General features: G+C 34.3%; 1 protein-coding gene across 7 annotated transcripts in view; it reads right to left on the reverse strand.

Moving 5' to 3' along the window:
- Positions 1-25974, reverse strand: part of LOC118197630 (potassium voltage-gated channel protein Shaw-like) — an 834105-nt gene that overhangs the window by 577881 nt on the left and 230250 nt on the right. For 3 of the 7 annotated variants that reach the window (XM_085813378.1, XM_085813379.1, XM_085813380.1), the window contains exon 2: positions 5680-5771. The exons of the other annotated variants lie outside the window; for them this stretch is intronic. The gene's annotated coding sequence lies outside the window, so the exon portion shown is untranslated. The remainder of the gene's footprint in view (positions 1-5679; positions 5772-25974) is intronic. 7 annotated transcript variants of the gene reach the window in all.

A 25974-nucleotide genomic window follows, 5' to 3' on the forward strand; every position in this document is an offset into this window, starting at 1 on the left:
TGATTTAAATCTTCTATAAACTGCAGATATTTCTTAAGTTATGCGAATAAATAACATTTTGCTGATGCAAAGAAGTTTCGTGAAGAGATGTAACAACTTGCACTCAAATCCTCTTAAAATGTTTTTCAGAATCAAGGGATGAAAATATTTTGATGTCTTGACCCCTGCCAAATTTTTATCGTTACAGTTTCAAATAATATTACAAATTTAAACTAGGAAATTATATCTAACTTTCATGCGTGCACTTAACGTACCTGCATGTGACTTATATATACGTACAAATCACTAAGGAAGTCTATTACTATGGAATGGTATATGAGATTAAAAAATACAATCTATTGCCCAAAGCGATTTCTTATACTATTTCCTATCGCTTGACCTTGCTTTCGAATTAATGTCCGTTGAATGTTTTCTTAATAATAACTATGATCATCTTTCGGAACTAAAATATGCGTTTTGCAAGAAATTTAATTCAAAATATGAGAGTATTCACAAAAAACCTTACGATGCACTAGATGGATATTCTAGAGAGCAGTAAAAATAATTATAGCAATAGTTTACAAATTAAATTTAGAAAAGTTACGTTTTTCTTCAGTTCAGAATTAAAATCATTGAAATGTATTTTAATATAGATAAATTGAAAGCAAAGTATAATAGGAAAATTAAAAGCGAAGTAAAATACCTTTTTCTTAAGTTATGCTTTTTCAGCAACATATATGCTATTAGGCTCTATCCTTATTTTTGTGGCCGTCTCACTTTTCTAATAAAAGGACGCTGCCATCAAATGTTATCGTCATGTATTGTTTTTAAAAATATAATATAGCAAATGTAACAAAATGTGTGGCAACGTAAATGGCTTAATGTTATCGCTATGTATTATTTTTTGAGAAATAATGCAACGAATATGAAAAGCGTATGGCAACTCTTCACACTGTTTCGAGAATTCTAAAGACAGGCAGTTTTTAAATATTTTGTTATTTTAGTATTAAATTTAATGGGACATACGTGCGAAGAAAGGGATGTTTAATAATAAAGTTAAAAACATAGATAAAGTTGCGTTAGCAAAATATAGAGTCCAAAATTCATTAGACTGGTAAGCTGGAGCTTAGCGGGAGCACAAAACCGTTAACAAACCCCTCTTATACCTTAAAAAAAATCTCAGATTTTCTTTTTTTTTTAATAATCACAAAATCAAAATTCATTGCTGAGAAAAAATACTAAATAAATCCATTTTCACGTGAAGGGACTTAATTTTTTGATTTACAATCAATAAGATTATACAGTTTGCTCATGTTTACAACTGGCTTGCGTGGTCATTTGTTGTTTTCGTTGTGATCTGTACTCAGAAAACCTCGGATGTGGGAGTGTAACCTGGTTCTGAATTAGATTCTTCCGAATACGCAGCGCAGATGGCGATTAGTATAAGCACGAAATTATTACCTGTAGTTAGATACTGAGAAAGCCAGCTTGTCTGATACCGGATTAAGACAAGTAAGGTTTCAGGGCAGAATTTTACGATATATTTGCAAATCTCCAACTTCCAGTTGAGCTAGAAGATTTGGCCACGCAATTCTGCACTTGGAAGTAAGAGAACTTAATATAATTCTTCTTCTGTTTACGGTACTCTCAACAAAATGTAGAATATGTTATCCATGATAAAGAAATATTTCCAAGTTTACAGATAAAATTTAGTTAAATAATTATTTAAAGAACTGTAAGATATTCACCCATCTTTAGCTTAAAAATAATTTCTTAAACACTTATCTCTAAAGAAAAAGTGAAGAACATTTCTGAGCTCAGAGCTGGCAGTAAGAAATTTTTTATGTATATTTTTGAACAGAAAGAATGGTCATGTATAATTTTGAATGGAGATTGAAAATCAAAATAACTTTTGGCTTTAGGCCAAGAGATGTCTTATTTCACATAAAGCATGAGTTCCAAAACGCCTTATTAACACGTCGCGAAATGCTTCATTTATCTTCGAGTTATAACTTTGCAAATAAAACAAGACAAAAAAACAGAGACTTGTGTAGATTTAGAAGCTGAAACAAATTCCTCAAATTGTTTTCTCACCAAAAAATGTTGGTTAGTTTCTTTCCAAGGCGGGGATAAAATGATACTACATTTGATGGCGTATTTAACGCGAAAGCATAAGTCCTTTCTGAATTAAGCGTTATGAGCATTATATATTTTTCTGGATAAATTGATGATATAAACTTAAAAATACCCAGGCAAACTTTGATGAACTTTATTTTCAGTCTTTGGTTTTAAAGTTTATTATCTTTGGTTTAAAGTCTTTGGTTTTAAAGTTATTTATCCCTTTAAAGTTTATAGGTTTTTAAATTAACTTAAAAACAACCGTTGTGCAATATCGATTAGTTTTTGCATGTCTGAAATAATATAATATGTCTTTAGGAATAAAAAAGAAAATCTGAAAGGTTTCAGATCTTAAATTACTTCCAAAGGGGCATTTTTTAACATTTTGTGTGTTACCTTTATTTAATAAATATTATATTCTTCGTATTTAAACCATAATACTCAGTTCAACAGCAATATCATAAAATAATTTTAAATTAAGCATATCTTTAGAATTTCCGATACACAGTCTCACGCGCCGGAGATAAAAATGTTTTTTTTTTTTCGTACAACGTTGCCATTGCTCTCTTTGAAATACTTGAGTTTGTTAATCAAAAATTCGTTGTTTTGCAAAATATGAATCGATCATAAAACAAATTCCAGATTTCAAATTTGGGCTACCAGATGCCCATATTCGCGGCAGGATTACGTCATTCAAATTTCGATGGCTCCAGACATCGTCGTTTTATCACAATATGAGAAACAAAAATACATTTATGCAGATTCTTCATTATTTAATGTCTTCAAATCTAATACAGAGCGTTATTATTTGGTCGCAACAGTTTGAAAAGTGAAACGGACATTCAGAGTGATTTAACGCAAAATCGCGAAACGAAAACAATAGTCCCTCAGGGACAAAGCCCATTTGGACTAAAAAATTGTAAGCAAAGCAAACTTTCACAGGAAAAAACTAAAAGAAAGTTTGCTTTCTCAGGAAAGCAAACTTTTAGTATTTTTGTACTTTCACAACCCATTAATGACGAATTAATACGATCTTCTTGGGAATTTGAAGTCCGGCCCAATAATACGGCAATCAGTAAAGCTAATCACTATACTGATTATGGAGACAGATCTGGAGACCGTTTTGCGTTCGTTACACGAGACGTTACAAAGACATGTTATTTTATACGTAAAGACGTCACCCACTCATGATGAATATTTTTATACGTTTAATGACCAGCACACGAGTTTGTGATAAACGTGCTGCATGTTACCGAGATCAAGGATTTTTGAAGCAGAATAAAATCGAATCTTTTTATTCGGGCCTCTTTTGTGAAAGAAAACATTACCACTGAGAAGAAGGGAATGACTTGTACTAAGCAGTTATTAAAATTGTCTTCATATTTTTTATCATACTCGTTGACAGAGTATCGCTGACTCAGCACGAACCACAAAACCCAGTCTTAATCCATGACTGCCTTAACGCTCCACAAATCTTGCTTAACGCAGTATATAAAAAAAATCTTTCAGAAATTAACTACACCTTGACGTGTTTATCTAGCCTGCTAAACAATGAAACTCCATGTTACACGGAATGAATTTCGAAAGCTTCTCAGTAATGTCTCAGTAATGTCAGCGTCTTTGGTAATGACGGGACATGTTACGGTCACATATGCGGCAAGAGTCGCTAAGACCATGAAGTTCCTTTTTTTAAAGCAACAGGCTATAGTAGGTGCTACTAGGTTTCTAACATCTTCCGTGTGCATGTGAAACCCTTCTTTCCAGCACATTAAAGTATCTTTGAATTTAATTCAGATTAATGCAATAAAGGATTACCATATCCCCATCGTGTGCAGTCGTGGTGTAAATGGATAGCGCGTCGAGCTGACACATACAGGATCCATGGTTCGAAGTTAACGGCACAGTTGATTTCTCGTGTTTCTTGGCTCCGAGAAACTATGAAAACATTTACTACAGAGGGGCCAATCTAAAATATGAACAATAACTCCCCCCTTCCCCTTGGATTTAGTCCAATAGCTTTCGTGCTCCTCCCTATCCGCTTTTCATTTGTGGAAAATATAAAAAATTACAGTATTTCCCCTTTCGCTCTGGACGTGATTATCATGTATATATCTAGTAAATGGAAAACTGGGACCCAAATTCTTAAGAATGCACAACTGAATTTTAACGACTGCCAACTCTGAAAAAAAATAAGAAACAAAAATAAATTTCTTCAACATCACTCTCGATTAATTAACCTAGTTGAAGCAAGACAGCGCTTCGAAGCAGGAGACACGAAAAATCAGCAGTTCCATAGCGGAGTTTCGAACTCTAGATCTGGCGATTGCCAGCCAGATGTGCTACCATTTACACAACAACAGCACGTAGTGGGGAGGTCAAATGACATCTGTCCGTACGGACAGGATACAGGACTGTTTTTGTTTCCAAAATTGATTAAAAATTGGATTTAAAAATGGATTCAGAAGGGATTTGTTTAGTGACATCTGTACGTACATATACATACGTCCTAATATCCTCCATTATATTTACTAATACCCTGATTATGATTAACTAACCACATATCGCATTTTTCCTAATAGTGGCTGGATTGACTAGACATTTGAGGTTAAAGCATTTCTCTAGTAGTGAAGGATATCTATTATGTTCCGTTTACGCTTTCAGTTGCTAAACACTGTAGTGAAATTCAATTATGAAAAATATGATTATAAGGCATTTTCTTCCTCCTTCCGCGTGCCTTCGTGCTGTAATTGGAAGCAGATTCGACGCCCCCGTATATTTCGAAAGGCGAGTTCGAGTCCCAGCGAAAGCACTATACATTTTTCACATCCCTTCTCCCCCCCCCGAAAAAAAAGAAGATTAAAAGGCTCTACAAGTGGCGCCGAACTAAAAGGTGGTGGACAATAATTCGTTAATATCAGGATTTGTTGTCTCCAAATTTCCAGTCGCCCATTGAAAGGGAAGTATATAAGGGGTTTTTCCCTCCTTTTCGCATGCCATCGTGGTCTAATTGAAAGCATACCTGATGCGTATTCGGAATGTCCGGAGTTCGAATCCCAGTGAGGGCACTGCAAATGTTTCACGTCTCCAGCATCAGAAACTCTAATGACTCTCCAGTGGCGCCCTAACTAAAAGGTGGTGGACGATAATTCATCAGCACCAGGATTCGGCGACTAGGGTCCCCTAATCCCCAGATGCCCTTTGAAAGGGAAAGTATATAAATAAGGTGCTTTTTTTTTCTTCTTCCGCATGCCTTCATGGTGTAACTGAAAGCATGCTCGAGGCGTATTCGAGAGGTCCGGGGTTCCAGTCGCGACGAGCGCACTGCACAGTTTTGACGTCTCAAGAAAATCTAATGATTCTGCAAAGTACTCATAAGTAAATCTATTGTCTTACATGCTACTGATAGAATTTAGATAATGTTTCACACGATTTCTTGTTTTTCTTTGAGTTAGTTCGAAACATGTATTCGGAAATTTGTGGAACAGAATTTTCGCAGTTGCCGAACAGTGAAAAAAAGTTACAATTTCAGTTATAAAAAATAAAGCATTCATAGTAAAATATATCTTCCTGTAAGTTACTCACAGAATTTACTTGAAATTTCAAGAGACTTTTTTCCCAGTGAAATACTAGAGAAACTGTGTTCGGGAGCCTCTGCAGTAAGATTTCTTCCGTTGCTGAAACGTAAATAAAAGGTTACTATAAATAAAAGGCTACTATTTAATTATAAAAAGATTAAGATTTCATGTCTAAATAGTAATTTTTTTCTTCACGTTAATTCAAAAGCATGTTCGGAAATAACCGCGATACCGCGAAAGAGTTTTGGTGCATATACTTGTTCTCTAGCAATTTGGATAAAATTATTAAAATAATGGACTGACAGACATTAAACGGAATTATTTTCTGATTTGCATGCACATTTAAAATACTCTGTTTCTATTCGTATGTGTAAACTTTTATCACACGTAATAAGCAAAATTTCATATTTAATACATTTTTATCTTAGAATAACTCGAGAAATTTTTACAAAATATTAGTAGCGTATAGTCAGTCAGCAAACATGAATATTTGATTTCTCATTTCCTTTGTTGAGTTATTTTGCTACTGTCATCAGCAGAGATGTTTTATAAACTTATTATGACCCTTTTTAAGGGAAACTGGCTCGTATCCACGTTACACATGGGGAAAACCACGAAAACGCCCATGCAGCCAGCCCGTTTTCCAGGATTTGAACCCCGGACCGAACTACCAGTGTTCAGCGACATTTACCGCTCGGCCGCTGGTGGGCAGCAGGGATGTTACCGCAGTTTTTTCCAGTACTGCCAAATTCCACAAGCGCATGTTTTAAAAATAATTTCAAGGTAAAAGTTATCACGAATTGTTTGTCAAAACTGTTGGAACTTGAAATACAGTAAAAAGAACACATACGAAAACGCAACGTTGCTTTATTAAAGAATTGTTATTAGCATGGATACTTCAAGAATGAGTATGGTTGCCAGAGTTTGGCACATTCTGAAAATTTGGCGACTTCTATTAAGGTGGTCGTGATTGCACGTAAGTAACTAAAATTCTAGTATCATGGGAAATTTTATCGATAGGATCAACTGAAAATTTGTTAGAAAACAATCTTCCAGTTGCCTCCAAACATATTTCAGATCTGTTTGCGTATGGTGCTTTGAAAATCGATAAAATTCTGCCTTAGCTTGAAATTGGGTTTATCTGAATTTTGATTAATTTTAAAGTTTAAATTTCTTATATTTTTTATTCTTATATCTAAAACGTAAACAAAATTTTATATCGCATATTTCGGTAGATCACTAACTAAACAAGAGTTCTGGAGAATTATTGTATACTGTAAATCTACTATCTGCCTACGGGAAGCGTTGCGTTCGTGGAGGACTTTCTAAAACAGACTCGTATTTACGTCGGACATGGGAAAAACACGAAAAGTAACGGTGCAGCCATCCCGTTCGCCGGGATTCGAACTAGAAACAATTACCAGCATTCAGCAGTCTGTAACCGCTCCGCCAGTCATGGGCCAATCACGAATTTTATATTGCAATTTAAATCAAATTTACAAAATTTTTAAGAGGTTAGCTTTTTGATAAATGGCATTATTTTAATAATCTCTTTCGTTAGGCAAAATTAACTTAAAATTTCAATTAAAGCTCTCAAGAAGTAATTACTTATTTGACTTCAAAAGTAGTGACAGTGATCATTTTTAATGTGTTTTACAACTGTTTTGTTTTAATATAAATACCTTTTTTAAAGTTATATTCACTTAAAGCCCATGAAATGTATTTCTGAAGGCAGACAAGAAATCAGTTTTATCACATGCCAGGAGGAAAATATGTGTTTAGCAACCGAATATAAAGACGGTAAGTAATTTCTGGCCACATTGAAAGGCTTCCGTCGTAACGAACTGAAACCTCGAAACTACACCTATTTACCAAACTGGAATTCCTTTTCTTGCATTTCTAAGGAAAAGGGTTTTCTCTTAATTACTTGGTGATGCAAAGAATGTGAACTAGAGCTTCGTGGAAATTACGGTCGCATCTTATTTAAAGTTCGATTGACAAAATGGCTCGTTTAGTTGAGAAATAAATCAGACCGCTTCAAATTAAATTTTCCAAGGCTGCAGTAGGAGAGCCATGAAAGAATTAATTGATGCAGACTTCCAAAATAACGAATAGCTAGATGAATAATCAACGCGCAAAAGGTTTCCAAAGAACGAATTACACCAATGGATGCCAGTGGATACCTTTATGTTAGTGGACCATTAATCATCAAGTTTCAAGCAGAGGAATAATACAGGTCCGATCGCTTTCAATGGAATTCTTCTTCAAGATTAAAAAAAAAAAAAAAAAGAAAGAAAGAAAGAAGGGGAAAAAAACATATTTTAACGGCGCCCAAAATTGTTTTACGATCGCTCTAAGCTCGCAGTCTACTTAGTCTGCTGTTGCAGTCACTCCTGCTAACCTATTTGTTTTGCATCTTTAGGTTCATTATTAAGCACCACTTTCTTCATACTCCATTATATATATTTCTGTAGCAAAATCAGGAAATGTTTATTTAATTAAAAAAATTTAGAATTCCTGATGCAGCGTTAAGTGTTGGCTTACATTTTATATTTTCTAACTCTTTCCTGAGTTCATTATATCCGTGTTGAGTCTTCTTTAAAAATGTCTAGCAAAAGTGTTTTTCGTCTTTTTATTATTAGCGTTTCATGTGTTTTGCCAGTGATCACTTTGAAATTGCTGAGATTTTTAATCAAAAATTCATTAAAAGTTTGCAAACTATAAATAACAATAAAGCAAATTTGGGATTCAAAATTCGGGCTTCCAGGTGCACATGTTCAGGTGGAGGAACACGTTATTCAAAATTCAATGGCTCTAAGTATCGTCCATTTTTCACATTGCGAAAAACATCCATACATTCATGCAAATTCTTCGTTATTTATTTTCTTTAAAAATAGCACACAGCGATAATATTTGGTGGCAACAATTTGAAAAGTGACATGTCGTTTATGGTGATTCAATACAAAATCCCGCTTCGAGACTAATACCTCAATTGGGCTAACGCCCCTTATAGACTAATAAATAAATGTTGGTATTCCAACACTAATGTAGCTCAGAAATCATGACGTTATCCAATTTGAATATTAAATTGAATTTATGAATGAGGTGAAGAAGCAGGAATTTCATAAAACTCTGATTTACAGTTATGATAATCAAATGAATATTGCAAGAATATCTATGCTTCGACAGGAAGCCTCAGTGTATCAGTTAATTTCAATGATCCATTTTATATTTAAGTTAACACAGAGTATGTTTGCATTTTAGATTACATATTCTGATTTCATTTCAGAGTGCCTCGCATATTTTTGTCTATGTCTTGTCTACAAACTTCTTTACCCGTCCTCTATCTTCGGAACCATTCGTCATAGGTATATATACTTCTATTACAAAGTAGTTTTCAACGACTCAAATATTCGAGTTTTGGCCTTTTTTAAATTAAAGAAATCAATTTTATTAAATTTCTGAAAGCTTCCAGATTTTATATTACGACCCAAGGGGTGTTTTCTAACATTTTTGTGCATTACCTTTATTTATTAAATATCACGTTCTTCGTGCTTGAATCATAAAATTCAACAGGAATATCACAAAATATTTAAAAAAATGCCTATCTTTACATTTCGGATACACAGTCTCGCGTGCTGGAGATAAAAATGTTGTTTTTTTTTTTTTTTTTTCGTATAGTGTTGCCATTACTCGCTTTGAAATTTTTGCGTTCATTAATCAAAAATTCGTTAATGTTTTAGAAAATATGAAGTAGATAATAAACCGAATTCCAAATTTGGGCTTTTAGATGCCCATATTCGAGTGGAGGACTACGTTATTCAACATTTGATGTTTCTAGGTACCATTGTTTTTTCACAATACGAGAAACATGCATACATTCATGCAGATTCTTCATTATTTAATTTCTTTGAATATAAAACATGGCTTTAATATTTGGTGGCGACAATTTAAAAAGTGAAGCGCCGTTTTACTCGTATAGTGAGTGGGCCACGAAAAAGTCAAAACGGCATTAATAGCCCTTCTGGGTAATTGTTCCTTTGGGCTAAAAATTACAAAATCTAACTTTGAAGTTTTTCTTCAGTCTGTATTCGTATATTTGCGAAAATTTTGTATTCGTTATGTGAAAAAAAAAACACAATTTGTTGATCACGACAAGCATTCCCGTGTTTTCACATGAAAACGGGCGGGAGTTCGGCAGTTCTATAACTGTATCCGACATTAGGCTATTTCGAAGCAGGAGAGATGAAAAATGAGCAAAGCGTGTTGATCACTACACTAGGAAGGCGGAAGAAATACCATATATACTCCCCCTTTTAAAGTGCGACTGGGGATTAGGGGAACCAATCGCCAAATCCTGGTTGTGAAGAATCATCACCCACCACCTTTTTTAGTTCGGGTGCCAGTGTTGAAACATTAGGATATTTTGGAAGCAGGAGACGAAAAATGAGCTACGCCTTCGCCGTCACTCAAACCACGGACCTCTCAAATACGCGCCGATCGTGCTGAACACTACACTAAGAAGGCTGGAGAAATACCTTATGCTTTAACCTCAATAGCATTAAGCGATGTCTTCCGTATTTTGTTTTTGCGTCATTTACTAGTAGCAATAGATCAATAGTCAAGGATTTTATTTTATGTGGGGTTACATCTGAAACCGTTATTGCAAGACATTTTTACTCTATATGATGTAATCCAAGGCCTCGCTTTGTACCATCAGGGCTTTTTACCCAACTGAGGCTTGAAGAACGTGCTATCTTGAGATTAAAACTCACTGATGCGCAAAACAACCTCAGTAACTTATTAACTCTGATCAAGGACGTCCGTCGGCCTCAGCGATACTAATCAACGCAATGCTCCATTTTTAACTTTTAACGTGTTGTTTTATCTGGAGCTCTATAACCCCCCTAATGCAAGAGACGCTATTCGAAAACGTAATACTCCTGACTTGCAAAAAAGGATTTATGTGCTGAAATTAATAAGGTCGATTCTGCAGGTTAACTTCTGTTTTAATTTCCATCACATTTTCTAATTTTGAAATGAAAATAACCATACATTGGAATTACCCTTACATATTTTCTAGGGTTCCTGATACATCTATAAGCTTGGTCAAAGCCCTGCGGACTTCATTAGAGCGATAGCCAATTATTGCTCAGGAAAATATTACAAATGAGCAAGAAAATTAAAATGGCCTGTTTCTTACTTCGGACAGAATATATATTACGGCCAAAATTAAGGAGTGCTTTTCCCAAAATGGATTATAAAATGGATTTAAAGAAATTTTCAATGTAAATAAATTGCAAAATGGTTTCATAAGAGACTTTTTTTTCTTGCACCATATATATATCCAGTCTGTTACCCGGCTGGGTGAGCTTAGTTTTTCATTCTTATATGTTAGAAAACTGTGAATTTTTTTCTTTAAGATTGTTTGAATTATGTTGTTCTTATATTTCGATTAAGATTTGTATCCTTTAGTTAATCTGCTTTCAATTGTTGTAGAATTATCGACAATTTAAGAATCACCAGGCCTAAGGAGGCCGCCATTTGAAACTCTTAGCAGAATAGTGAATTAAGTCAATTGCTGCACCAACTTCCGTGTCTTTTTGTACAATGGGATCAAAACTTTAGTTTTGTCCACCGAAAGGTTTTTTTTTTTTTTTTTTTCCTGCCTACAGGCCGAATTGCTTGTTTTCGTGCAGAAACTCTAATATTAATTGAAAAAAAAAATAACTGAATTTGGGGTTTAGGTGGAAAGCAAAATTTTAAATTTACATAACGTAGTCGAAGACTGCACATAAAATCGACCACCTAAGTTGGTTCATGGTATTTAACGGGGCGTATTTTAAAACGGCAAGCTAGCGAGACGTTAAAGTCGGGATACAACGTAGGCAGATCTGATTAGAGACGCGATATGAATTAACAGCGAGACTAGCTTGCCAGAAGCTGTAATCTAAACCCTTAGTTCAAATACAAAATCAAATAATTTGCATTTTTGCGAGGACTTCGAAAAGGAAAAATTACAGTAAAAGTTTAAATCATAATAACTGCTGAGATAACACAAATACTATCTAAAAAATTATATGCCAAAAATTGCCTTTGGAAACAAAGGCTAGGAAAATAAAGGATTAGGCATATAAAACAAAACTGCCCTTGCAACCAGCCGGGTCAACCGGGATTTTAAACTGAAGACAATACAGAATGCACATGGGAACAGACCCAATTCCCTAGATTCTAGAAAACATCCTGTAATTTAACTCTAAATTTTGCATTTTGTTCGATTTAATTACCTCGCTGGAATCACTATCTTCATACAAACAAAAACGAATGCATTACAGGTACAACACACGAATTCCTCCCTATTCGTATATGTAAAAAAATGAAAAAAATTACCTATTTAATAACAAAATCATATTTCCTAATACCGGCTTCATGAACTTAGCACTAATTAAATAATCCTATCCGGTCTTATTAAGTGCGCCGTCAATAAACATTTCTCTTAGGAATTTTATGCCAAATAAATTGGTCGTGTACTCAAGCAGCAGAAAATATAACCTACTTTAGGCAAACACACAAATCGTCCCCCTCTTTTTACATCCTTTCATATTTTACATGACAAAGACACGAAAGCGTTCATTGGAGGAATACGATAAAAACATCTACGGCTGCGTTTTCTTTCTAAATAAACAGGTTTCGGCTGAACGACTCTTCACATATGGAAAGTGAATCTAATTTCATTTGGTTTCGATTTTGCTATTCTCTACACAAATGATGCATTTTTTAAAAGCAGCCTTTGATAGCCAAGGGGGTTGTTGAGTCACGCGACCTCCAATTCAAGCACGCGCTATCTTTTTTCAAATGTGAAAGGAAAATAAAATAAAAGTAGGACTAGGAGGGGAAGGGGTTTGAAGCTTTTAATAGCAGTACAAATGCTATCAAGCACGCGATGATTTGTGGGAGAGACATAGAACGGTTAGTCGCTTGATGTCTGGGTGTGGCCGGCAAGTCGATAATTTTAAAAGAACTTCATAAAGTTTGCCAATTTACAGAGTTTCGCTGCTATTCGATAAGTTTTGTGTCATGTACAATGTCTGAAGCCGAAGAAGCAAAACAGGGCTATACCATATGAAACATCTGGTGTCACACGATTTATCTCAAACATTATAAATAGCTGAAGGCTAGCTAAATGTCATGCAAAAGTCTTTAAGGACAAAAAAATTTTTTTTATGTATATTGAAACAAGAATAGCTGTTAATAACTTCATTGCTTTTTGTCGGTTGGATAATACACGATTTTGATTTCTTATTAGTTTTAGAGAAATAACAGCTAAAAGAAATGAGGTGAATTTAAAAAATATAATGATTGTGTAGAGACATCAGGAATTTTTTGAAAGCAGGATAAGTGAAAAATGAGCAATGCCTTCGCCGGGAATGGAACCATGGACCTCTGGAATAAGCGCCCAGAATGCAGACCACTACACTATGAAGATGTCAAATGTCTATGTTTGACATGTATATATTACCGTGAAAGACTGAAATTGGAGAATGTCGACTTTCACCGGAGAATGTCAACATTCACCAAATACGTCGGTGAAAGATCGAATATAGCATTACATTCTTGTACATTCGGACCCTCGCCGGTGTATGTCGACAATTATAGATATGCTCTGGTGTAGGTCGAAAATAAAGGATCATATGTACACGCTGTCATTGCAGAAGAAAGTGTTCCACAAATAAATGCAGGTGTAAAAGCAAGAGCCTCTTGTGCAATTTAAAGTGTCATAATAGTTTAAGTTGTTGCAACAAATAAGATTTTAATCACATAATTTAGTAAGTTTTTAACTTCTATTATTTTCTTTTCTCATTTTGAATCTGCTGTGTGTTTTAAGTTCTTACGTTCTTATTTTAAGTCTCAAGTGCGTTTTTTCGCGACTGAATTACGGAGAAGAAAATATAACATTCTTATATGTTCAACATTCACCATTAGTGCATGGTGAATGCCGACATTTACCGGTGTCAGAACTAAGAGTATTTGGAAAATATTTCGGACATACACCAAGCGACTACTGTGAATGTGAACATTCACCGGTAAAAGTCGACATTCTCCAGATTTTGTAGTTTTACCGTAACATATACATAGACATTTGACAATACAAATGTCTGTGTATATTGAAACCAAGAATAGCTGTTAATAACTTCATTCCTTTTTGTTGGCTGGAACATGCACGATTTTGATTTCTCATTAGTTTTACAGGAATAACGACTAAAAGAAATCAGGTGAATTTAAAAAAGATAATGATTGTGTAGAGACATCAGGAACTTTTTGGAAGCAGGATAAGTGAAAAAGGAGTAACGCCTTCGCCGGGAATGGAATCATGGACGTCTGGAATAAGCGCTCAAAATGCAGACCACTACACTACGAAGACACAATAAAAAAGGCGTGAAAGATACATTATAATTGTTTCAGGCATGTCTCGGAAAAGAAACTGAAAGTGGCTCTCATATACCATGAACAATTAGTTATTTAAAAGAGCTTTGCCTTTTAGTTTGGAAGTTACCTTAAAGGGAACAATATCCAGAGAATGATTTAAAATTTTTCATTAATTTAAAAATTTTGAATAAATCCATACATGAAGCTAAAACTGAATTATGATTCAATTTGAGAGTTTTGTTAAAAGACAATGAGGTAATGATTGATTGCAACTCGAACAAAAAAAAATTATGACTTCAAAATACACTGCTTCACAACTAGTAAGGAACAGCAGATTTATGCCATTCACAAGTGCACATAGTAATGTTTGAGATTAACGCGTTAACAGCTTTTAAAATATTACTGTTAAATTTCATTTTTGACAGCACGCATAAGAATCTGACTTGTGAATGCCTATATCTGAGTACGCACGATTGTGGTCGAGCAGTGGCACATCTCGAAGTAACACAAATTGTCACTCAAGTTCCCACACTGCCACACGAACAGACATGTCGAAGACTGTCATCTTGTCGTTAAAGAAGACTGCTCTGGGCAGAAATGCTGTGCGAAAGCGTGCCTCTTCTGGCAAGAATAGGGATGTTGCCCTAGCAGCTAAAAGAATCAAAAGGAGTACTCTTGTTCAGGTAGTTGCAGACCTTTCCAATGCTATCGGCACAAGCATATATGCGAACACCATTTCTCGGCAATTGGACTATGTTGGCTTATATGCATGGAAACCACTGGCATACATTTCGCCGCAAAACCACCATTATCGGAACGATTTATGTCGATGTAAATAATATTGCTTTCGACGAGAGCAACAGCGGGCCAGAGTCATGCTCTTTCACAAATCCTCCTTCACTATCAGCAGTGATTCTGGACACCAGCTAGCACAGAATCAAAGAGAGGTGACCTTTTGTGTAACTGGAGTGCGTAGGAAACTAATCGCTTTGACTGAGAACTAATTGCATGGAAGAGTTTCACCCGCAAATGTAAGATTGCTCTTGACATTTGACAGGAGGTACAATGACATGGCAGCGATTTTACGCAAAACATTTCAAGGATCAACAACTTGTTTATTTCGCAATTAGTCTAGATCTAGACGTTTTATTTATGGGTGACAATGCCAACCTGCATAAAAATTGCTAAAGTATCTGATACCGGCAGAGAAATACAATGAACGCATGACGTTGTTTGAATATTCCCTGGAAAACTCCCATACAATATATGCCTGGGGTACACTCAGCGGAGCTCAGAACAAAACTCCATGGAACGGAACTCCCTGAAACCGTATACTAGGAATTCAAAATCGTCCTGAAAAACTAATGGAACAAAATTCCCCGAGCTCCCTTTAAACAGTTAGTGAACAGCATGGATAAGAGATGCCTATGCATCTATGTCTCCGATGAAAACTCACTTTATATTGAAAGGACTTCAATATAAATTTTTTATTAGTCCAAAGAGATTTGAATCCCGAAGGACTATTAGTTTCGTTTTGGCATTTTGCGTCGGACGGATAATGTCGGTTCACTTTTCAAACTGTTGCCATAAAATGTTAGAGTCCTGCATTATATTTGAAGAAATTAAATAATGAATATCTGCGTAAATGTATGTATATTTCTCACATTGTCATAAAATAACGGTACATAGAGTCATCGAATTTTGAATAACGTAATCCTCCAACGAATATGAGCATGTGGAAGTCCAAATTTGAAATTTGTTTTATGATCGATTTCCTATTTTTTAAAACTTTGACGAATTTTTGATTAACAAACTCAAGGATTTCAAAGCGAGCAATGGCAACGTTGTGCAGGAAAAACATTTTTATCTCCAGCGCGTGAGTCTCTGTATCGGAAATTCTAAAGATATGCTCGTTTTAAAACTATTTTGCGATATTGCTGTTGCACTGGATCTTATGGTTTAAGTGCGAGGACCATGATATTTAATAAAGAAAGGTAACACACAAAATGTTAAAAAACGCCCCTTTGGACGTAATTTAAAATCTGAAACATTTCAGATTTTTTTTTATTGAGGTCCTTTCAATTTTTATATTGAGGTCCTTTTTATATTTTTATATAATAAAATAATTTATATTGCTGGCCTTTTTCCAAACAGAAGGAGCATTTTTCGTAACTTTTAAACATAACTGTAAATGTTCATAACATTTTAACATTGTTACATTGTTCTACCATGTGGATAGATATGTACTATTGTACATAAAAACAGTATTTCAGAACCTGTAGGTGTTATTTCTTTAAATGATGTGTATCATTATATGATAAAAAAAAAAAAAAAAAAAAAAAAAAAAAAAAAAAAAAACGATTGTACACCGCGCCAAAAAAAAAAAAAAAAAAAAAAAGAGGGGGGACAGTTTTATATCTCCCTTTCTACTGGGCCGATTGACGAAACTCGCGTTTTTCATGTCTCGAATGGACGACTTAGGATATGTATTAGATTTATATATAGCACATTTGTAAAATAGGTATTTTGACACAACATCGGAATTTTTCTGAAATGACATGCCAATTTGTTTTTTCATATTTCGATCCTACGACTGCAATTGTGCTAAACTACCAAGTTTTATGAAAATCATAAGAGTAGATTTTAAAATTTACCTCTCAAAATTTTGCTCCTCAATGTTAACTGGGTTTGGTATGTATTTATTAATATCTCATTTTTTTATTAAACTTATCTGATTCTTCCTTTCACATTTCGAAATTTAGGTTCATTCCAAATAAAATTCACCCATTTTGTATGATTTATTTTTTAATTTGTATTTCAAATAATTTGAGTAAATTTTTTGTAAAAAAAGTTTGAATTATAATCTATAAACTTTGTGTTTTAAACATTTTAACTCTAAACCATCATCATAAAGTAGATATGTTTCTAAGCATACCTGCAAAATTTAGAGATTTTTATTCAAAATTTCCGAACATATACGTGAATTTAAATACTGGCGCGTTTTGAAATTTAGCATATTTGTTGAAAGCGATAATAACGTCAAATGTGGTTTAGGCACTTTGTTAAAGGGCCATCGCATGTCATTATGCATTATTGTTTCTAAGCATACCTGCAAAATTTAGAGATTTTTATTCAAAATTTCCGATTATATTATTTACGTGAATTTAAATACTGGCGCGTTTTGAAATTTAGCATATTTGTTGAAAGCGATAATAACGTCAAATGTGGTTTAGGCACGTTGTTAAAGGGCCATCGCATGTCATTATGCATTATTGTTTCTAAGCATACCTGCAAAATTTAGAGATTTTTATTCAAAATTTCCGAACATATACGTGAATTTAAATACTGGCGCGTTTTGAAATTTAGCATATTTGTTGAAAGCGATAATAACGCCAAATGTGGTTTAGGCACTTTGTTAAAGGGCCATCGCATGTCATTATGCTTACTTTTTCATAACTTTTAAAAAATCATAACATTGCGCTTCTGAAAGGGTTAAAAGGAGAGTATATAAGGGATTTCACCAGCCTTCGTGGTGTAATGGTTAGCACACTCGGCACGTATTCGATAGGTCCGATGTTCGCGTCCCAGCGAGGACATTGTTGATTTTTCATGTCTCCTGCTTCGGAATAACCTAATGTCCCTACAAAGTAACAGAAGTCTATCAAAACCATTCTTCAGAAATATTGTACAGATGGCTTCTATTCCAGTGACACGATTCTTCGTTTACCAAGAAAATTAGCCACTTACACGAAACCTCCCTTGATTTTGCTTCAGCGAACAAATTAAAAAAAGAACAGAAACCGTATCGAATTTTGAGGATAATTTATCAGATTACCTGATATCACCTTACTGACTAAATTACGTTATCATAATAGTGTGATTTTTACCTACCAATGTGCAGTATTGTTGCAGTAAAGTAAAACATTTTATAAATCTGAGGAATCTTCTCCTACCAGCGTGCTATTGCGGTGTAACTTGGAGCACGTCTGGCCGGCAGTTCTAAAATCCAGTGTTCGTATTTCGGAGAAAGCATAGTTGATTGTCTCATTTTTTCTTGCTCTGAAAGACTCTAAATCATGCTACTCGTGGCGCTCGAACTACAATGTGGTGGACTCATTTGACGCCGAATTTGCAGAGTGCCTCATAAAGTACCACCACCAAAATTTGATTACTAGATGCTCCTCTACGCAGATGCTTTTTAAGTGAGACAGAAGATACATGGACGTCTTCGTGGTTTAATTGCAAGCATGTCCGGCTAGAAGCTGCAAGGTCTGGGGTTCGAATTTCGACGGGGCATTGCTAATTTATCTTTACTTGCTCTACAATGAAGCTAATTACTTTGGGAAATTTATTTAACTTTTTTTAATTTCTTTAACCAGTTATTTTATATTTGGAATCTTTACTGTCACTTCTCACTTTCCGTTTTCCCCCTCCAGAATGGAAATTAGTTCGGGTGTATATGATTGAGGTTTTGAGTTTATTATTAGACAGAACGTCTTCCTCTTCTTGAAGGCCACGTTACTAGGTTTGCTATTCTAAGATAAGATTTCTTGTCCTCGGCCTTACATTACACTTGTCGATAGTTAAATTTTTGCCAGTGAAGTCCGAGCTAACTTCGCAATAAATTATTCTGTCTTAACTTTGGCTATTAGTATTTAAAGTTAGCATTTTATCTAAATTTCTTGTTTAAGTTCTTGCCTTAAATGGTGGATGATTTCTAAGCAAAAGATGCGACTTCTGTTCTTCTATTTTAGTTTAAAATAAAGGGTCTTTTATATCCTTCCCAAGTCTCTCTTTTATTTTCAGATGTAGCAATAAGTTGCTTTATGAAATCAAATGTTTAGTCACAGTTTAGTCACACTCTATCAAATGTTTAGTCACAGTTTACAGTAGTGAAAGACTTCAGACCTTACAACTTCAACAAACAAAATGCTGCCAGCCTAAAAAAGGATCAAAAGTTCTCTTCGAAACTGGCAGTATGTCATCAAACTTCTAAGGTTGTTTTGGTCATTTTTTACCTCTTGTTTAACATCTAATAAACTATGTAACAAATCATACAATTTTTCAACTTTACTTCTTAAAATTAAATATTTGCCTTCGTTTTTAACATGTATTAGCCACGTTTTGAACCTCGAAAGAAGTCATAATGAAATGCTGTTCGCAGTTCTGTCATATTATTAAAAATTTATTTCTTTTTTTAAAAATATTAAGAAATATTACTGTTCTTTTTAATGTTATAGTTTAAATTTAATGAATCTGATTGTCAGTAAGGATTGTATTTAATAAATTATAAGAATGCGTAATAGGAAGGGAAAGGAGATTCTTATTTCAAATACTGCATTTAAGTTGAAGAACAAAATATTATATTGAGAGTATTTGTGAAAATAATATAATGCTATCAACACAAAATATGTATCTTAATTCGGCTGAATTAGTAAAATATTTATTTCGTTCATCAAATATTTGGTAATAGAGCGACCCAAAAGTCCGCTAGCATTTGAAAATTCAATAATTCATTGAATAATATAGGTAGAGAGGTAAAAATAGACACACATACATGCTGTGATTGGGTTTTATTGAAAAAAAAAGTGCTTAAGGCGGCCTACAGATGGCGCTTCATATGATAACAAAAGCAATAATAAGTATAACAATTTTTAGCAAAGACTATGTTCTTTTTAACAAAATGTCCAACATGTGGGATGTCATTCTTCAATAATACATGTAGTCGAAGGACAATGTTGTAAACAGCACTGCACAGCATATCTGAAGATAGGGTGAGAAATTGCAGTAGGATGTTTTTTAGATACCTTAATGAGATTGGACGATCATAGTAGACTTGCGATTTCAGGTAACTCCACAGCCAACAATCGCGCAGATTGAGATCTGGGAACCTGAGAGGCCGAGCACGATGGAAGTGGAGGCTCAGCACGCGATACTCACCAAACGATCTGTGCAAGAGATCTTTGACACGAATAGCAATATGGGGTGGAGAGCAATCCTGTGTAAAAGTCATACCTTTCAACAGGTATTAATCAGCAAGACTAGGGATAATGCCGTTCTGTAACATATCAACGTACCTCGCTGACAGTTTGAAGAGCATTTCCTCGAAGAAAAAGGATTCGTTAACGATTGATGTGATAAATCCACATCACAACATGACCAACACCCGCAGGCGAGAATAGAAAAGTGATAAGTCATAAAGGGACTGATTCCCTTTCCCTTTAAAGCTCATTTCATACGCGATTCTCATGTGGCGTCACTGATATTTTGCTGTCCAGTGCCATATGTTGGCCTATTTTTGCACTTCTTTTACTTTCAATAAAACCGCATGTCATTTTAAGCATGTGTGTCAATTTTTACCTCTCTATCTGCATTATTCCGTGAATTATTGAATTTTCAAATGTTAACTGACTTTTAGTTCAATCTATATTCATAGCTTCATCAAATAGTTTAATTTGGTTAACTTAATATTTTGCATATTTAACTGACTATTCATAAAATGTATGGAATTCACGTTATCTGAGTAGAGATACTAAATGCTTATTTTATTAAATAATTCAAGTAAAATTGTACTTTTAATCAGAAAATAGATTTTTAATGATGCTTACAGTGTACTGTTATACTAAAGAAGTACAATATATATTTGACTTTGGACGTCGTTTGAGTTTTGTACATTTCTTTTCGAAATAATAATTGTTCTCAGGAACATGGCAATAAAATTTCGGCTATTTCAGCGTTTGTGCTTCAGTTACTGAAGCTGAAGTTCACGCTGACTGCCGGCGAATTTATACACTAGATAATTTATATTTCACATTTGTCATCACGAAGAGTTCTATGTATTTTTGACATATAAAGCGAATTCTTTGAACAATGGGGTAATTAAAGACACTAGAACAACACCACGGAAGTAACAGCGGCAGAGCGGTGGCACAAAGATATTTTTGACAACATTAGGTAAAGTGCTAAAACATTTTCATTGCGAATAAAGTAATACGTAAAACTACCAGGACAGTTTCGGCTCAGTTCAGTTGACTATGAGTGGGAACACTTGTTCTTTACCATTAGTTAACTGGTACTTTTCCACATTCATTGTTAACAGATTTATGTTTTAATATTAACTAAATTTTGTGATTTCATTACTAAGGAAATGAAATTTAAAATTTAAAATTAATGTCGAAAATTGCAGAAGAATTTATGAAAACGTACAGTGTTGCGCACAAAATGCCATCCTTTGTTTTCTTTATTTCTCATGTATTTAGCATTAACATATTACAAAATGAACGCGTGGTAACTGTATGAGCAAGAAATGTCAGCTAGTGTGTTCAATGAGCCCATCTTTTTATAACCTTTTGAAAGCAAACCTTTGCACATTTCACAACGTTCCGCACACGGCGTTCTGAAACTAGAGGATAAGATCTATGAGTTGCGCTATATTTGCAAACTTAGCTTTCAAAAGTACCTTATTTTTCAAAGATTTCCCATGTAAAGAAACCACGTGGATTAATATCCGGACTACGCGGGGGAAAATGTCTCTCACAAAAAGATATGACATAACAAATTCATTAAATATCTCAAACAAGGAATCTAGAATAACATTTACAGGGAGCAGGCTGGCTCCATCTTGTATGAACCACTGAGTGTGTGAAGAGAGACATGTTCTTGTTTTCAGGAATGCGGGCAATTTATGGCCTCCTTTGATTCGTTTCCAACGCATAACCAGCGGCTACCAGTTTCTGAAACAGTCTATGAATAGCCTGCTTTCAAGGAGCCGATCTCGTGGCAAAATGTGCACGAAAACAATTTTATGATGCCGTTAAACTCTTCGCTTCTCGACGATATTACAAATCTCACTTTCTATAGAACACAAGTATTTCTCCCACTTTCCTAACGTGCTTTCGTGGTGTAACGGTAGCCGGTATTCCAGAGGTCCGCGGTTCGATTCTCGGCGAAGGCGGTTGCATATTTTTCATCTTTTCTGCTTCCAATTAGCCTAATTACTCTACAAGTGGCGCCCGAACTAAAAGGGTTGTGGATGGTGATTCTCCGCACCCACGATTTGGCGACAAGGTCCCCTAAAACCCTAGTAGTTCTTTAAGAAGGGGAGTATATAAAGTATTTCTCTCCCTTCCCTAGCGTGCCTTCGTGGTGTAACGGTAGCACGCTGGGCCGGTATTCCAGAGGTCCGTGGTTCGATTCCCGGGGAAGGCGGTTGCATATTTTTCATCTTTTCTGCTTCCAGTTAACCTAAGACTCTACAACTCAACCAGCCGTTATCCGCCGTCTTGAAAATCGCTCACGGCAAATTAAAGTCCGATGCTGTCTAAGGTGAAGAATGCTCTCATCGAGGGTTTTCTAAGGGAAACTGGTTCGTATTCGTGTTAATTATGGAGAAACCGGAGTTTTCAAAAAAGGTGAGTAATAGATGCTAAATAATAAAAAGGGGACACGTGTTGGATTAATAAAAGTTTCAATGAAGTTGAAGTTTTCATTCGATACTCTGACATACGTACTCCAAACTATATAAAATGAGCTAAAATGTTTAGACCATTTCAAGTAAACTACAAAGCTTAATGTTTTATATATTAAAGCCATTTAGTCTAATCCAATCAACAAGGAACAGTAAAACAAGTCAACAGGGTCTGCTATTTCCTGTTCCGCATTAAGTAGCAAATTTTAAATCTCTATAGTAAACTAAATTTTTTAGTCTTAGTTAACGCAGTAAAAGCGTGAGATGTATAATGTCCGAGCTCCCAGGAAAGGGTTAAAGATACTATACCTCAAGTCTTTTCCATATTCATAACGCAATATGTTGATTAGTTCTAAGATTTTAGAGTAGGACGTATGTTCCAACTCCCAGGAAAAGGTTAAAGGCATGTAACCTTAAGTCTCTTCCATAGTCATAACGCACTATATTGATCAGTTCTAAGATGTAACTCTAATTTTAATACAATAATATAGGTCGGAATTAAAGAATACTACAAGAAATCTTACATATACGAAATTATTTTTTTTCTTTCATAAATTTCTAATTTTAAAATAATAAGATAAGTATTTATAACAATGCACATGAGATAATTTTATTTTTATTATTTCTTTTTTATCTTTATTTAATACATCTAGAAGATGTATTGTTTTCATTTAATATGTAAGTTAGTGTCTTGATTAAATAAAATATCAACAGGAAAGAGAAGCACGCCAAAGTAAAACTTAAATACAAAAGAAAGTGTTTTTGGCATAGATTTAATTGAAATTCTGTCGATTTCAAGGGCGACCAGGTACAGGTCCCTTTTCATCAGGAGCAAAGATAATTCTGCCTAAATGTTTTCTCCTGGTATATTTTTGCAGAATTTTGTTTATTTGTGACAAAGATGTACCTCCACCTGTTCGCCCTTGAAATCCACAGAGTTTCAACTAAATATGCGTGCGCCAAGCACAAGGTTGTTCTTTTCCCTAATTTTAAAAATTAAAATATATTGAGGTGATCCGTTGACTAATATTTTACTGATACGTTGATTAATGCAGAATACTTCGATACTTTTGATTAATGCAGAATAAACCGAACGATTTAAACGGAACAAACACACTTTATGATAATTTGAAATTTATTTTAACTTAATTTATCAATGCAAAATGCATTTTATTTATAATAAATCTAACTGATAATGATTTTGTATGTTCTAGCTTTTTTATACTGTTTAAATTTATTTTTGATGTCATTTGTTACATAAATATTACGGAATCAGTTATTTTTAAGTTTTTATTCTGCTTATGTCTTTAAATTAAAAAAGTATTTATTTCAAGTTTTAGTAATAAGATATTTTTTAAAATATTAGCCTGTAATGTAAGGTTTTCAGACTGAAGTTTATGTTTTGATTTTCATCGTATTTTAGTTCTTCAATCATTGAGTATTAAATCAACTAATTAATGATGTACTTCAAGAAAGGTAGAATAATTTCTTCAAGAGAGAAGATCATTAAGAAGGGAACGCATTCTATTTTATGTTTTTAGATCGTTTAGTTACAAGATGAATACTGTAAAGTAATAAATTAGGTAAAAAAAGTAGAATTTTTCGAGAAATTTATGTCCGGTTGATCGGCGCTATTCTGTACTGAGAGAAAGGATTAATAAATTGTAGCAAGATTTTAGGTTTATTACAACAATGAATTAATTACTATCGTAATATTGGGTCATATAAAATGTCTCCGCGCCTTTTTTTTTTTTTTTTTTTTTTTTTTTTTGTCACTTGATGGTATTGATGCTTATATATCCTACAACACTCGCCCGATTGTCTCAAACGAACATGTGCTTAAAAGGTGACATTCAGCTCCCATTGTTTGTGAAGATAGTTTTCAAATTCGTTGCTCGTGTAAAAAGTTATATTGATTTGAAAATGAGTGAAATATCTGAAAAAATATGCTACGTGGTGCTTTTTTACTATAAAAAATGTAAAAACGCTGCAATAACATGCCGAAAAATTTGTGAACTGTACGGTAAGAATGATGTGAATGAACGAAGTACTCAGGGGTGGGTTGTTCGATTCCCTTCCAGAAATTTCGATGTCGAGATTGGAAGGGAATTGTCCATTATGAGCTTCTGCAACCTGGTTTAACAATCAATTCCACCCTTTACTGTGCACAACTCGACCGTTTGAATGACGCACTCCAGAAAGGGCCACCATAATTGGCCAACAGAAAGGCCACCATAATTGGCCAACAGAAAGGCCACCATAATTGGCCACCATAATTGTCCATCATGACAATGCGCGGCTACACACATTTTTGATGGTTCGGAACAAATTGACGGAACTTGGTTGGGACGTTTTGATGCACCCACCGTATAGCCCGGGCTTTGCACCATCTGAATACCATTTGTTTTAGTCTCTGCAAAACTCTCTTGATGGTAAAAAAATTGGCGACCGAAGCGCAGCTGAAAATCACTTGGCCATGTTTTTCGACGATAAACCACAGCAGTTCTACGCCGATGAAATTATGAAGCTACTCGAAAAATGGCGAAAGGTCATAGATAATAATGGTCAATATGTAGATAATAAAAATTTATTTTCAATAAAGAAAATTTTTGTTCAAAATATACCCAAAAATGGGGAAACTTTTTATTTGGCCCAATACATATGTCTGCTTTTTATAAAGTTTTACATAAGATTATTTGAACTACTATGATTCCTTTAATTATTAGTATGGTTATTCATTTTATTTAATTTTATTTTATTTAAATTTATTTGTGATAAATTAATAACTAAACAGCGACAAAATAGCGAAAAACAAAACAATTGCACAACTGAAGTTAAAAAAAAAATTTATTGAAACAACCTTCACTCGCATTTCTTTTTTAATTAAAGAGCGTTTTTGTCAAGAGGAAGGAAAACGGTAGTGCATTTAAATATAATTTATATGTAAAAAAGAAGCACATGATATTGTAGATGGCACTTAAAAGGGACCACAAAGAGCTGTCTAATTTGAACAAAATTAATAGCCTGTCTAAATTGGACATTAACCGGGAAGTGATAAATTGAAAAATACATTTTAATGGCTCTATTATTGACAGGACATTCCATTAAAGAGCCTGTTGTCGTTTCTTTGAAATGTGAGTAAGTTTAATTAATAATTGTTTCCTTTCTATAATAATTGTTTTCTTTCGAGTTAAATAATTGTTCCTGTCACATCATATGAATAAGAAAGGTATTGACGTTTTGATGGAATGCAAAAAAAAAAAAAAATAATGAACTAATTTTAATACTTTTATCTCTGTTCTAAATGAAGAAGAATTTTGTACGCATACATATATGTATGTACCTCGTTCTTGCGAAGGCGGTGGCACGTAGAGCGCCAACTTTGAAAGCATAGAATCCTTCATTGGA

Source organism: Stegodyphus dumicola, chromosome 3, assembly GCF_044657685.1.
Source record: "Stegodyphus dumicola isolate Sdum_Otavi_A_Nest chromosome 3, ASM4465768v1".
Taxonomy (NCBI): domain Eukaryota; kingdom Metazoa; phylum Arthropoda; class Arachnida; order Araneae; family Eresidae; genus Stegodyphus; species Stegodyphus dumicola.